We start from the raw sequence: 13,758 nt of genomic DNA, 5'->3' as shown, positions 1-13,758 counted from the left end.
TAAAAGAGCCTGTTTCTCACAGTGCCAGCTCTTACTCCCATAAGTGCCTCTGACACTACTGGTGTGCCGGTGCATTCTGCACCTGCTGACTCCTGCCACACAGCCCACGCATGCACAGACAAGGAAAGTTAATTTGACAAGATGCCTGAAGCCAACTTGCTTCACTGGTCCAGACAATTTCACTCTGCTCAAAAAACAAGAAGAAAAATCTGAAAAATAAGGGCTCTACAGCTCCCTTTGGCACCCTCAAGGGAGAAAGAACAACCTTGCCTCTGAGACAACGCTGGGAAGCGGCAGAGCAGCACTGATGGAGAATTGTGGTATGGCCTTCAGCAATCAGCATCATCTGCTTCCGTCCAAGTCTCCTCTCCTGCGTAACAGAGATAATACTGAACTACACAGGGGTGCTGAGACTTAATTCAAAGCTGTCCAAGGGCTTGGGATGCCTCAAATAGCAGATGACACACAACTACGAAAGTTATGCTCCCCATCTCTGACAACCTTCCACAGTCCCAGGAAAACCAAATGACAGCAGAGCACAGATGTGTCAGCTGACAAGGCCATTTGGCTGCTTCCCACCTGAGCAATGTCCAGTGACAGCTGAAGTCAGGCCACTTGTGGAACTTGTGCTGTTCCTGATGGAGTTCTCCCTTCTTTTTAAATTTCAGAGCTTATTTCAGATAAAGGCAGAGTATACTACATATCTCCCTTAATTTTGAGTGTGTTTCAGGAAGTGTTAACTGTGATCTTCACATGTTTATTGGATGGTGAAACAGAGCTAATAATGTCACCTTGAAAACAGTAACACGCCTTAGCATTTACATATCTCTACTGTCGATGGGAAGGTATCAGTGAAAAACAACCACCAAGGCATTTGTCATGATTAATTGTATGCTGCTGCTAATCCAGCTAGAGCTTCACAAAAGTGAGCATCTACTCACAAGTCATCACATGGAGGGACAGGTTTCACCACGTCAATTGGATTATACAAAACAATCCCTAGGGAAAAACTGACACTTACTCAGCTGCAGAGGTGCAGCATCAGAGTCTGGAAGGTACCAGGCAGCAGTTTTTTGATCAGACTGTGCCTCCCCTAACACAGCCTACAGTGTCAGCTCTGCACAGCACCCCCAGCTCAGGCCTAGGCTGTGTTACAAGAAAACATAGTCATGGAAAATGAGAGCTGGAGCTATTCCCCTCAGGCACTATATGCACAGTTGGAAAACAGGGTTTAATATTCAGCAGGAAAAAAAAGCATAGCAAATTAATTCAGCAAACAGAGATTCTCCAAATGAGCTGAACTAATGCAATTTTCTCCCTCCCCAAAAATCAAGCTTTTAGCCCATGAGTGTCAACAGTAAGAAGCAAAAGACATCAATGTGTCAGTGTTATGCAAACTCAATTTTTCATTAAAAACATTTTGACAGACAACTCCCGATGAGCTCAATTTCTACATGAGCTATAATTGCTTAAAAGAGGAAGCTATTTTGTCATGTTAGAAAGCTGTGTAAAAATAAAAATCTCTTGCTTATTGATTGTGCTACTGTAATTACAGTTGCACATCCTTGGGCCTCTCTTCCACTATGCATCATAACAGAAGTGTCTTGTGAACAGCACTGCATTTTTTCCCCATGCTTTCTACGTTTATGGCAAAGATGCCCCATATATGCACCTAATCAGCTTTAGAGATCTTACACCATTGAAAGAACAACTGCTCTAATTAGAAACTTTCTAAGCCTAGCTCCAAAATAGACCAAATATTTACTTTGGTAAATATTTACTTTGTTCCATAAGCAGAAGTGTTAAGCTTTTTTAAATAGTAGGAAAGTGTCATAAATATCCAATGAAAAGACAATATGAATTTTTTAAAAAAGCCCAGTAGAAACCAAGTGGCCATAGAATTGTGACTTCACAGAGGTGTAAAGAAAGTCATATTTAAAAAAAATAAATACCACCTCTGCCACACAGTATTTATTGAATAGATGTGGCTTTTGTGTAACTTAACAAACTATGCAAATCTATGCACAGAAAAACACATAAATGCAAAGATTATTTCAGCCAGGAAACCTGTAGGATGGAATGATCTACACACTGTTTTTCAGTCTGCCATCTGAATTGAAGGAATCACCACTTTGGGGGAAAAAAGGAAGAAGTTAGTCCCTGTGTCCTTTAAACAGTGCTGCTAAGGGAAGGCACTGGTGCTGGCACCATTTGGGCTGTTTGTATCTGCCAGCTTGTGACAGAACAGAACCTCCCAGACCATTTCTCACAGGTCACCAGTCACCTAGTACTAACTGCATCTGACCACGCCACCCTCAGCAAATTTGAATGGATAAATCTGAAGTGCTCTGCAATGACTATCTGCAGAAAGAAGACTGACTCAAAACAAAGCAGCAGCATGGGTTGAAATTTGAAGAAGTGAAGTTATAACAAGAAATCTAGAGCTGCACTTCTGGAAACATATGCACCATAGCCCCCATACAAGAGGTGTTTGTGGGAGCATAGGAGTAGATGCTTTCCTTTGATGTGGTTTACTGAAGTCACTGACTGCAGGGACTGACAGCATCGCTGCCTCGCTCCAGCCAGCGTCCCACGCACAAGCTTCCATGGAAACAGTAGAGATTTTCTCTTCTGTTGCATCACTGCCCTGAATGTAAAACTATGCAGGTCTCCAGACTGCTCATACAGTGACGAATGAGGAGCAGAGCAGACGTGCTAGCACAGCCCTCATGGGGCGCCTGCAGCAGGACAGGATGCTGTAGGTGACCTGGCAGAGCCCTCCCAGCCTGCTCCCACGCACAGGGACACGGCCTGGCCCCTTGTCCAACCCACTGCAGGCAGGGCACGGGGGGGAAGAACATTAACCAAATCTCAGCAATGCTCAGAAGCAAACCTGTGACTCTGCTGCCATCCTACATAACCCTGCACAAACCAACTTGAATTGACAAATTCCAGAAATAAGTTTAGTTTCAACATCTTTGATTTTGCCAGGTCTTCTTTTGGGGATCAGCTCCCACACCCTGAATTTGTAACATTATTCAAGGACACTTATTCAAGCCACTTTACAAGCAGCACATAAGAAGCTTTCTTAGTATTACACTGTGGTCTGTGCCTGACCTGGCATGAGAAAACAGCACCTCTCTCCCCACGTGATGCTGAACCGAAGATTCATAAACACAGTCCTCAAAGAGGAAGCTCACTTTCCTCTGGAGCATGAAATACAGGGCACTTCCAGACAGAAGAATGCCAGTCAATAGTGGGTCACTAATCTATTACCACTCAGGAACTTGCAGCTCCCCAAATCCTGATAAAGTGAAGACCTGGTTAGGACTGCACCCAGATCACTTCAAACCAAATCCACAACCCCAGGTGAACTCACATCCACACTTTCCAAGCTGGGAATTGGACAATATTTTCAAGTCCCATCATCCTACTCAGGAGCTGGAATCACAGAGTTGCTCACCTCCCATCCTGACTGCTTCAGTGCAAGGCAGGGGAGGAAAGAACTATCCAGCCACCTTCTTCCAGCATCCCTGGCATGTGACAGTGAGCCTTTCAATGCAACAGGGTGCAAAAGGCCATCCCTGGGTCTGGCAAAAATTACTTCAAGCAACGCTGAGCAAAGGTGCAAAGACAAGTTTTCCTCATGAGTGTTTTCTCCCTTTGCTACAAAATGCAGCAACTGTTACCTAACTGCTCTGATGTATTTCATTAAATATATTATTTATTGAAATGAAATACAGATGCATAAATATTAAGCAGACAAGAAGTTAAGATGCAGTTGGTAGATGCTCAGTCAGGGTTTTGGCATTGTTACTGCTTTCTTTAAATATCTGAATAATGATGAGCATTGTATCACCTCAAACACTCAGGGAAGGCTGTGTTGTTCTCTGGGTCACACTTTTTAAAAGCAAAATAGATTTTTTTATGCCACTAATAAATATTTAACAGGAAGCAAACTCTGCAGTTGAAGGGGGGAAAAATTATCTGCTTCATTCCTGACCTTATTCTGCATACAGGGGAAGAAAACAAAAAACCCAGTCCAATTTAAAGTGACTATTTTCTACTTTAAATGGTATGGTCTAAATTTGTACTTTGATTTAGACCCCACAGCTGAAGGAAGATTTGTGTCCACATCCTTGTGGAAGGACAGAAAGGTATTTGTAGTGAAAAGGAGGATATATGAATCATAAGACAAGACTTTTACACTGTGGACTTCTTGATTCAATCTGAGCTTCATCAAACCACTATCAACTGCAGGCAAAACAAGATGAAACTAAGTAGGACAAGCTTGAGAATATTATTATTTAATAAAAAATGCAATGTACTACCATTTTATGTTCTTTTTGCAAAGCTTCATAAGGATGTTCCTAACTTCTCCCACAGTAGTGAAGATACTTGGAGCCACGCAGGAAGTAGTTTGTAAATTATTTCTGGTATGAGACATAAAAGTTGGGGTTGTTGCTCCTTGCAGGGAAGCTGTAGCACTGGTACCAAATCTCTACCATCAACTTTCCAAATGAATCGATGAGGGAAACTATCCAGCATATCTCTTCTTTCTACTTCAAAAGGTTTCTGTGGCTTACCTAAAATAAATTAGGCAGAAATATATATACTTGCTCACAAAACCAAACGTTTTTCTTCAAAACAACAACAAAGTGGGGCTTCAGGAATATTTTTCTACCTTTTTTTCCCAAGCATTCCTCTGTGTATGTAATACTGTGACACATAATTCAGTGTGACAGGTCATTTCATACCTCATTTAATTCTTTGCACTGCAAAGTGCCCTACCACAATAAAGATAAGCTACATCCCTCTTGCCCCCAAATGCTGTGGACCATATAAAGCAGAGAAGTTCATAAACTACAGGAAAGACAAGAAATCCTATTCACAACAGTCAAAAGGTTGTATTTGGTTTCTCTTCCTCTCCTTGTGATAGTGTCACCTTGTAATTTCTAATATTGTTTTTACACATAAAAATAAAAAAAATACTCAGGAAAAAAAGACAAAGACAAAGAAAAACCACCAAAGTTTCTACTCAGGATGAAAAGATACCACTACAAAAGATAATGTAATTTTTTTTAAATTTCAGAACAGAGGGAAAGTAGAAGCTTTGAGAAGATTTGTCAGCGAGTGAAAGAATGTAGACTTAATTATTTGTGATACATCTAAATCCATCTATTTTCTTCACATTGCTTTTTAATACCTTTTAAATACATCTATTAAAAAAATTGGTTTATGACCACAAAGTGTTGGAAACACCAAGGAAACACCTTGGTTCAACCCACAAAGAGACAATGTTGAAGATTTTAGCACTATGTGACTTTCTGTACTAGCTCTGGGAAGGAGTTCCAAACAAAAAGCAGTCCCACTGCTGTCCACCCACACCATGGCTAAATGCTGCAAAGTATGGATGCAATTCTCTTAGTGAGATGATAACATTTGGGCAGTTAGCAATTATCAAAGAAATGTTTTTCAAGTACTCTACTTCACTCTCTGATGTGTTAGTGAGCAGTACCAAAATGAAAAATATTAGATAAAATTTAAAATCCAAGCAGTAATCAAAACAGATTGCATATTGTCTGACAAAGGTTATCTTCATTTGGCAATTCATTTATTCAAATATGCTAAATTATGCTGATGGGAAAGTTCGCGTAACATAGGACTCAGAGAGGTTCTTTAACTGAGCCACTCAAGTGCTTTGGTCCTTGACTTTGATAGCAGCTATTGCTGGAATGAAAACCCAAACCTCACAGATTGCTCAGTAGAATGCATACATTAAAAGTGCACATGATTCATAACATGATCATCAGTACAGGACTTGTTGACATTTTCATGCACTGAAACTATCATTTATTATGCCAAGATTAACTGGTGCTTTCCCTTTGGCAAAGAAAATGTTGCAAATCAAACAGTAGTTATGAGCTCTGCCACAACTCAATTACAGTCTTCACCTGTATATATATATATACAGTAAATAACTTCAATGGATGAAGTTATTTACTTCAACACCAATTTTATGATTTATTCAGTGGTTCCCTTGCTGTTAGCTCTGAACTTTTTAGTAATGATATTGCTAAAGGTAAAAAAATTTATAACACCTTAGAAAAAGAATTATTTTCCTTCTTAATATAAAAAGAGATACCAATTTCTCCTCCCCACTCCTAAAGTTTTCCTTCCAAATTCCTGCTAATAATAAATCAAAGAACACATTGCAGTAAACATGTGGCAGTTAATAAAACAATGCCACATCCATTTTTTTTCAAATCTCAGCCTCAAACTGCTGTTTGATTCAACTCTGGCATTTAATGCAGCTAACGCACAAATGAGGTTCTGCTATTTTAACCCCTATTTCACAATACTTGTCAAACATTTTCTGAAGAGAATCATAGGTGTTCCAGCCCTACAGAACACTCATGCACTTTTCTAGAGCACAAATGGCTAAAAATGAACCCTGCCAGAGACACTGATTTTAAATTCTTTTACCTCTTGACACCTAACCAGTATTTTTCCGAATTTGAGGGGAGGATAGGGAAGACCTACATGTGGACTGGAAGTCAGAAACTCTACAAAGAAAGGTATTGCTTACCTTTTGGTACTTTATGATACAATCTTCTCTCCAGGGCACTGTGTAAGAGACAACTGAAGACACAGCTCACGACACAAAAGTGCCCAGCAAGAGCACAAGGCACTCTGGCCTTCCTCTCCTGCCAGCAGACAACACAAAAGGCCATCTTTGGCCCTGTAATGCCAACTTGCTGTTTTATTCACTGGGAAAGGACAGGACAGAATAAAAAGGACAGGACAGAATAAAAAGCAGACACTGCATCCTGTGGCTGCAGCTTGGTGGCTGTTCCAACACATGAATACAGCAAATGAGGGAGAGTGAGCTGCCTCCAGAATATGAAACAGCTGCTCTTACCCTTTTTTATATCACTGTCATATGATGTCTGTATCTACCCATGGGTGGATTTCCTTCCTTTCAAACAAAGAAAGCATTCACTCTAGAACATAAATAGTAAATCTTTTGCATGACACACATAAGTTTTCTCATGGATTTTGTGTTCAATTAGATCTCTTTTCATGGTGTGGAGAGAAAACATCTAGCACAGGTAATAACACCATAAACATGCTAAATTTCATTTTGCAGGAACAACTGGTTCTACAACACAGTTTGGACTTTAACTCTACCTTACTTCCCCAACCAATGGCTTCTGTACTAGTATACTTTGCTTGTAGAATATTGCTTGACTAAAGAAAAAAATATTAAACACCTATACATCTCAGCTGTACAAGAGTGGTTTGCCAGAATGTCTTTTTCACTACACTTTTAATGTTAATGCTTGATGCCAAAAGACGGAATTGTTGAATACATAACTATATTACAAGACTTGATTTTTTTTTTTTAATTGTAGAATGGCAGCTGAGAGATGTGGTATTTTGTTGTAGTTCTCATGGATTCAAACACTGAAACAGAGTAATATACTAAGAACAACACATAAAAATGAATTTTGAGCACCTAGAATTACAATATAAATCACAGATCACATTAAAATTATTTACCTTCCCCATTCCAGGATGGAATGAAAGTAATTTTACACACAGATGGGAAATACATTTAATGGCTTACTAAATAAACAGGGATCATTGTTTTATGATGCTTAAATTGTTTTCCCATTCCAGCTTTTATAAAAACACTTAGGATCCTCAGAAATATGACTTTGACTTTTAGATACAGAGGAGTTACATGTCAGCATGCCTGACTTGTACCCCTATGCTGTTAAATCTTATTAGTGCCAACTCTGACACTAGTGTTTCATGGTAAATCACTAGCAAAAGCATATAAGGGGGTTTCACTTTGCTATAAAATCATCTTCCGATCAGTTAACGTCACTGAAGTGTTGGTTTATTCACTATTGAGGCAGAATCAAAGTCTACCTATTCTATAATTTCCTTTTTCTAAGGTATTATCTCCCAAGTTTTTTCTCTGTTCAACTACAAAACAACAAAAGTAGCTCTGAAACAGGATTAAAAGATACCTAGCATGCTTTCCAGCAATTCATGTTTCAGTGCACTAACTTTTTGTAGCAATACAATTACAGGTTGATCAAAAAAAAGAACAGAAAATTACTATAATTATTCTTATTGATAAGAATGAAACTAGCACAAAGAAATTTATTTAGTGCTTCCTCGCTTCAAAAAAAATTATACATTTTTAACCATAAATTCTACCCCCAACTAAAACTATGTAGTTCTGCAGCAGTGGGTTGGGTTTCTGTATCTTTTTTTCCCCCCAACTCGCATAGCAAGGAAAAAAAACCAATAACAAAAGAACTCAAGAAACTTACTCCAGAATATTTTTTCCTTTATGTTCCTCCTTCCTTAGCAACCTGTTATACCCCTTATCCGACCTGATTTGATCTTCCATCCAACTGCCAGATTCTGCCCCTAAGGCCCCACTACCTCCCCCCTTCATTTGTGCAGTTGTCCAAGGACTTGAGGACATACAGCACTTAAGGGCTAAGTGCTGCTTGCATTGAAATACGGTGCCACATTTCACTTTCCTTCATTTTTCCACACATGAAAGCTAGATAAACAGCTCAGGAGCCTTCTATCTGAAACCTTTCCTGGGGAAGGAGAGGAGCACAGTAACCATGAGTGCTTTCAAACTGAAAGCCAAATGTGGTCACTCACACCCATGCTGCAGTGGATAACTGCTCCCTCCTGGAGTGCAGCTCTGAGGTAGAAGATGGTGCTGTGACAGGAAATGGTAGGTGAAAAAAACACTCCTGCAGCACCAAAGGTGCAGCCACTCCACCATCAGTCACAGGGAAAGAGAATTGACTAGGGCTGCCTGTGTCCAACATCAGGCAGCAGAAAAAACCATGGCTGGGCTCTGAGCTCAGTGCTGCTGTACACTCTGCTTCTGGATTCATGAACCTTATGATGCTATCAGTCCTTGTCTATTAGCAGAGGAGATGGGCACAAATAAATAAGCAAAACCTTCTTTTATTTTTTTTTTTTAGTGTCTGTCCCTTTAATTAGCTGAACACTACAAAGAGATGGGGCACTTTGTTCCTAACCTGCTAACAGAGAGCAGATAAAGATGTTTAAGCTACAACCTTGGTTTGATGAACATTTTTTCATTTTGACCAGCCCCTGAAGCCAAAAGTTATTATGTTTTTCAGGTAGATTGAGTAATGAGCTTTTCAGTAAGTTTCAGTAACACTTCAGAGCAATTCAGTTACTCTCCTCTCTTGCCACTTCATTTCTACTACAAGCAGTTTCTTGCTCTGACATAATGTCACGTTTTTGTTAAGATGGAAAGATGAAATGTGGATCCTTCTATTAATACATGAACCCTGCAACTCACAAAAAGCCAAGACTTATTTGAAGTAAAATACTTCTCTAAGGACAGATGCACATAATTCTCATGCTTGGCTGATGGGAAATATATGCATGTATGCACACATACACTGTAAAAGAATCAAACTCCAAATATGAATGAGCATGAGTCAACTGAAATTTCTTCATTCAACCACAGCTGAATGCTGGGTCTATTCATGTTTTTACAAGAAAAACTAAATGCAAAGGGTATACTGTGAACTACTTCTCTTCACAATTTTTAATACAGAGCACTCCTTCAGAAGTGATGTTTTATGTTCTACATAAAAGAGACTAACTAAGAAAGTAAATAAATCCTCTGAAATAAGTAGTGTTGACAGATTTTTTTCACTACTTACTTTACCATAAGTCAAAGTGAGTGAGCAGGATTTGGTACTTAATGCCAACAACTTCATTAAAAAAAAAGCAAATAAAAGCAACACTAATAAAAAATCAACAGGAATTAGACACTTCTCCTCCATCTAAGATGTCTCACAGCACTTGCTGTCTGAAGCACAAAGGCAGGAAACACAAGACTTCATAAATCTGTTATTTAACCAGGGTGGTGGGGCAACAGAGTCCTTATACCTGGAGTCAGCTCAGCAAGACACAGCCCTGTGTTTCTCACCCACCGGTAAGACATTCATAAGAAAATTAGTAATGGCTGAATAACTGGATAAAGTTTAAAAAAAAAGAAAGATTCTCTGCAAGCCCTCTTCAGTTTTGTACCAATATCAAGTGGTCCCTATTAGTGCTAGGAAGTATGCATGAAAAGAAACAAGACCCGACAGCCCGGAGATCAGCAGCTCCGGCTCCATGCTGGCCTGTGCAGCTGCTCCAGCTCAGCAGTGCACAGGAGCTGTGCGGGAACAGGGCAGGAGGGGAGGGCGGGAGGCCATCCATAATTCATGGCTGAAGAGCCAGATGGAAGGCAAAGGGACTGCACACTGCATGGTGATTTCCAAGCTGGCGTTCTTGAGACTGTTCAAGGCTGTTAATGTGAGCATGGCCAGCAGGTATTTACTGGTGTCTTCCAGTACATAAATGAGCTGCTGGAAGGGGCTTATGCTAGACACTGCATCCCAGACCTGAGCAGCTCTCCAAAATGCTTGCTGAGATGGGTTGGTCTCTACCAGAAATTCAACACCAATTGCCTCCATTCACATTCAGGAATCAAATTCATAATCAGAGAGGTCTGACTGCCTTCTCACATTTAACACTCTTATCAGAATTAGGCATCTGATATATAGGCTACTGACAGGTTTTCGGGTCAGGCAACTAATACTGCAAAATAAAAAAAAAAAAACCAAAAAACAAAATAATCATAGATCTCTATTCTCTGCTCATAGTCCTTACTCAGACAAAATATTTGCCACCAAATTCCATGTATCATTTGGCTGGTCACTTCTGCAGCTATCCTGAATCCAAGGAGTCAGTAACTGCCTTTTCAATACAATATCAACTTCAATATACCTGGACGCAAAGATTTGTGTCACTCAATCACTGCCTCTGAATTTCAGGCCACCCTGAGGGCTTAATGCTCATCTTCCTGGTATTAGTTGTTTCCCATCTTGTTTAGATTTCTGTCCTTCCCATTACCCTGTTATTAGCAACAAGTGACTGTCACAAGCATTTTGCCTTTGCTTTCCAGATGTAGTAAGAGAGGAATTTGGATTCTCTTACTTCAGAACATGCAGCTCCTCTTTACTGGTTCTCTGGACTTCGGAGGAGGTTACTTCCCACCTTGCTGCATATTTACCTTCAAGTGCCTCAGTGTCCTCATCTCCTTTGTCATCCCGCTCCCCCCACCACACACCTGTTCCTCTGGAAATAGGACAATTTGTCACTCACTAGTCCCAAGCTTGGAGAGCTCTCTGGGAAGTACCAAACATGCTCAGGAGGGAGAGGGCTCCAAAAAATGCTGCTTATTCAGTCCTGCTCTATATATTTGATGCTTCCTCTGAAACTCGCTGTTTGTACAGCTTTTGAACCCACTGTCACACCCACATTTGGTGGGGATGGGAGATATCAGATACAATTACAATTCTACAAAATTCTACAATTACAGTTCTACAAAAACAAGTGGTTATATATCAGAGAGATTTCATCCCTCATGTGAGTACCAGGGCTATAGGAATTCCTGCACTGAGCACCCAACACCTATTTGCCCTCAGACAACACACGCACACAAGAGAGACCTTATGTACAACCCAGATATATGGGAACAACTCTTGCTGAAACTTGCAGCCAACTTGGAGAAGGCAAACCTGAGAGAAGCTGTGTTTCTCTTACTCTGTTTTTTACCAGACTACCTAACATACCTTTCCTTTCTCAGCAGTCTACAGTGCACCCAGTTTAAGACCAGCACCAGTTACAAGCCTCCATCCCAGTTCAGGGATGTTTGTTCTTGCCTCTGCTTCAGAGCTTGCTGCCCTTGCCAAGGTTCCAACACATCTGGCTGTGAATCAGGACACAGGAAAAACTCTACTTGGTTGTAGTGCGCAGAGTTGGAAGACAGCTGCTTATACAACTTTGGGGTGCAGAGGAGGGCAAATTCTTGGACAGAAAGACAAACAGCCCAGAATTCATTATTTAAAATGCATTTCATTGCCTGTTGAGAAACTCACAGGAAGCTTTCCCTCAACTTCAGAGAATAGCAAAAGTTACAATATGAACAATACATGCTTCATACCTTAATCAGAAATGAAAAAGGAACTATTACCTTAATAGGTAAGTGCCACTGAGTACCTCCAAGTTAATGTTGGCTTATCATTAAGGGAACTGTACCAGAGTCTTCAAACACTGCAGGAATCCATATTTGCAGTTTTACTCAGTATCTGCTGACATACCCATTCACACAGTACAAACACAGGTATGTGCCCCACATTCACCATCAGTTTTCACACCACCTTTTCATGTGGCAGATTTAAGAACAAGAGACACTAAATTTGTGACATCTCCAACAGCTCCTCCCTGTTATTAGAAATTAAACTGCTCAGTTACCATATAGTATCTTTCAGTGGTTCTAATTCTGAGAGGGTTTTCATGTTCATGGGAGTTTCAACAGGCATTGGGCCATGAAGTTTTTCTCCATAAAATACCATATTTTAATTTGTTATTCCTTTATTATTAAAAAACTCCTCTTGATGATAACAATCTCAGTTTTTCCATAAATTTTTACATTCACAGCTCCAAGTATTTTCTGATAATTTTCATTGATAAGTTTGCATTTCATTAGTGTTTATGAGCATTTCTATGAAAGGGTAATAACTCATACCACTGAAGTTGTGTGCACAGTTTGTTCACTCCTCATAGCACTGTTCCTACATATGTCAGTCTTAGGTATATAGAAAATTTCAGGTCACTTCTGTATCAATTTATTGAGAAAATACTGACAAAGTATTGAGTAGATATTTACAGTATGCTGAGTATTACCTAGCTGAAAAGATCAGTTAAAAGGCTCTGTGATGAGTAGGAGGGAAGAATACATTCATGCCAATCCACTGAAATAGACTGGTTGCCACTGCCAACAGCTATGCTTTGGCTGATAAAAGTCTTTGAGCAACAACAATTGCTATATGCTCTGTACAAGGAAGTACAAAAATAAATTATCCACAAGTAGTATTATTCTCAATTGCTGTTGGGTTTTTCTTTACTACAGCCTTCCTCAGATCTCTTGTATTATTTAAAACTAATGATGTTTCAGTCATTCAAAAATGCTACATGTAAAAATGCTGGTGCATTTGCTTCATCTGAATGATGCTAAAGGCAACTTCTGGCATGCCCCAGTTGCTGAGCTCAAAACAATTTTTTTAGTAATGTATGCATGAACAGGGGTTTGCTGCTATATAGCTCTGTCCTAAATGGAAATATCAAAAAAGCCTGTCTTTTTAGATTTGAGACCTCTAGGAACTGAAAACTAAACTAGCATAAAATATCCCTCTCTCACCTTCTTTGAGGTGACACACCTCATCAGTGGATGTGGATATAGGCAGAGGTGAGCAGTGAGATGCTGGAAGAGACTTTGCATCACAAATTTGGGACAATATATTCCAAAGCCTGCACCTGGCCTCCTATACTTGTATTCCTATTCGTTGCTGTTGCTTTATCTGCTAATTCTTTATCATAATTTCCTCCTGTGGAAAGCAAAATGAGAACTCTCTCTCTTTCCTGCAGTTTATTCAACCAACCAGCCTCAGCAGCTGAGGTCAAGTGGGGATAGAGCCACAGCTCCTCTGCCAGCTCCCCTGCCATGGCCTGCTTTGCCCTCCACAGCCAATCCAATGGGGCTGTGCCAGCAGCAGCTGGACTTGAGATGCTGTCTCTTAAAGCATGCTGCTGAGGGATCAATCTCATGCTCCATTTTCTTACACT

At 40.1% G+C, this 13,758-nt stretch overlaps 1 protein-coding gene across 8 annotated transcripts in view; it reads right to left on the bottom strand.

Moving 5' to 3' along the window:
- The window catches only part of RGS6 (regulator of G protein signaling 6), a 249,484-nt gene that overhangs the window by 110,198 nt on the left and 125,528 nt on the right, over positions 1-13,758 (bottom strand). Inside the window, exon 1 of one of the 8 annotated variants that reach the window (XM_071427221.1) lies at positions 6,590-6,816. The exons of the other annotated variants lie outside the window; for them this stretch is intronic. The gene's annotated coding sequence lies outside the window, so the exon portion shown is untranslated. Of the gene's footprint in view, positions 1-6,589; positions 6,817-13,758 lie in introns of those variants that run through there. 8 annotated transcript variants of the gene reach the window in all.

The sequence above is a fragment of the Agelaius tricolor genome, unplaced genomic scaffold, assembly GCF_023055355.1.
Source record: "Agelaius tricolor isolate 1412-34295 unplaced genomic scaffold, bAgeTri1.0.p SCAF_5, whole genome shotgun sequence".
Classification (NCBI taxonomy): Eukaryota; Metazoa; Chordata; class Aves; order Passeriformes; family Icteridae; genus Agelaius; species Agelaius tricolor.
This window is presented reverse-complemented; position numbering and strand designations above follow the sequence as displayed.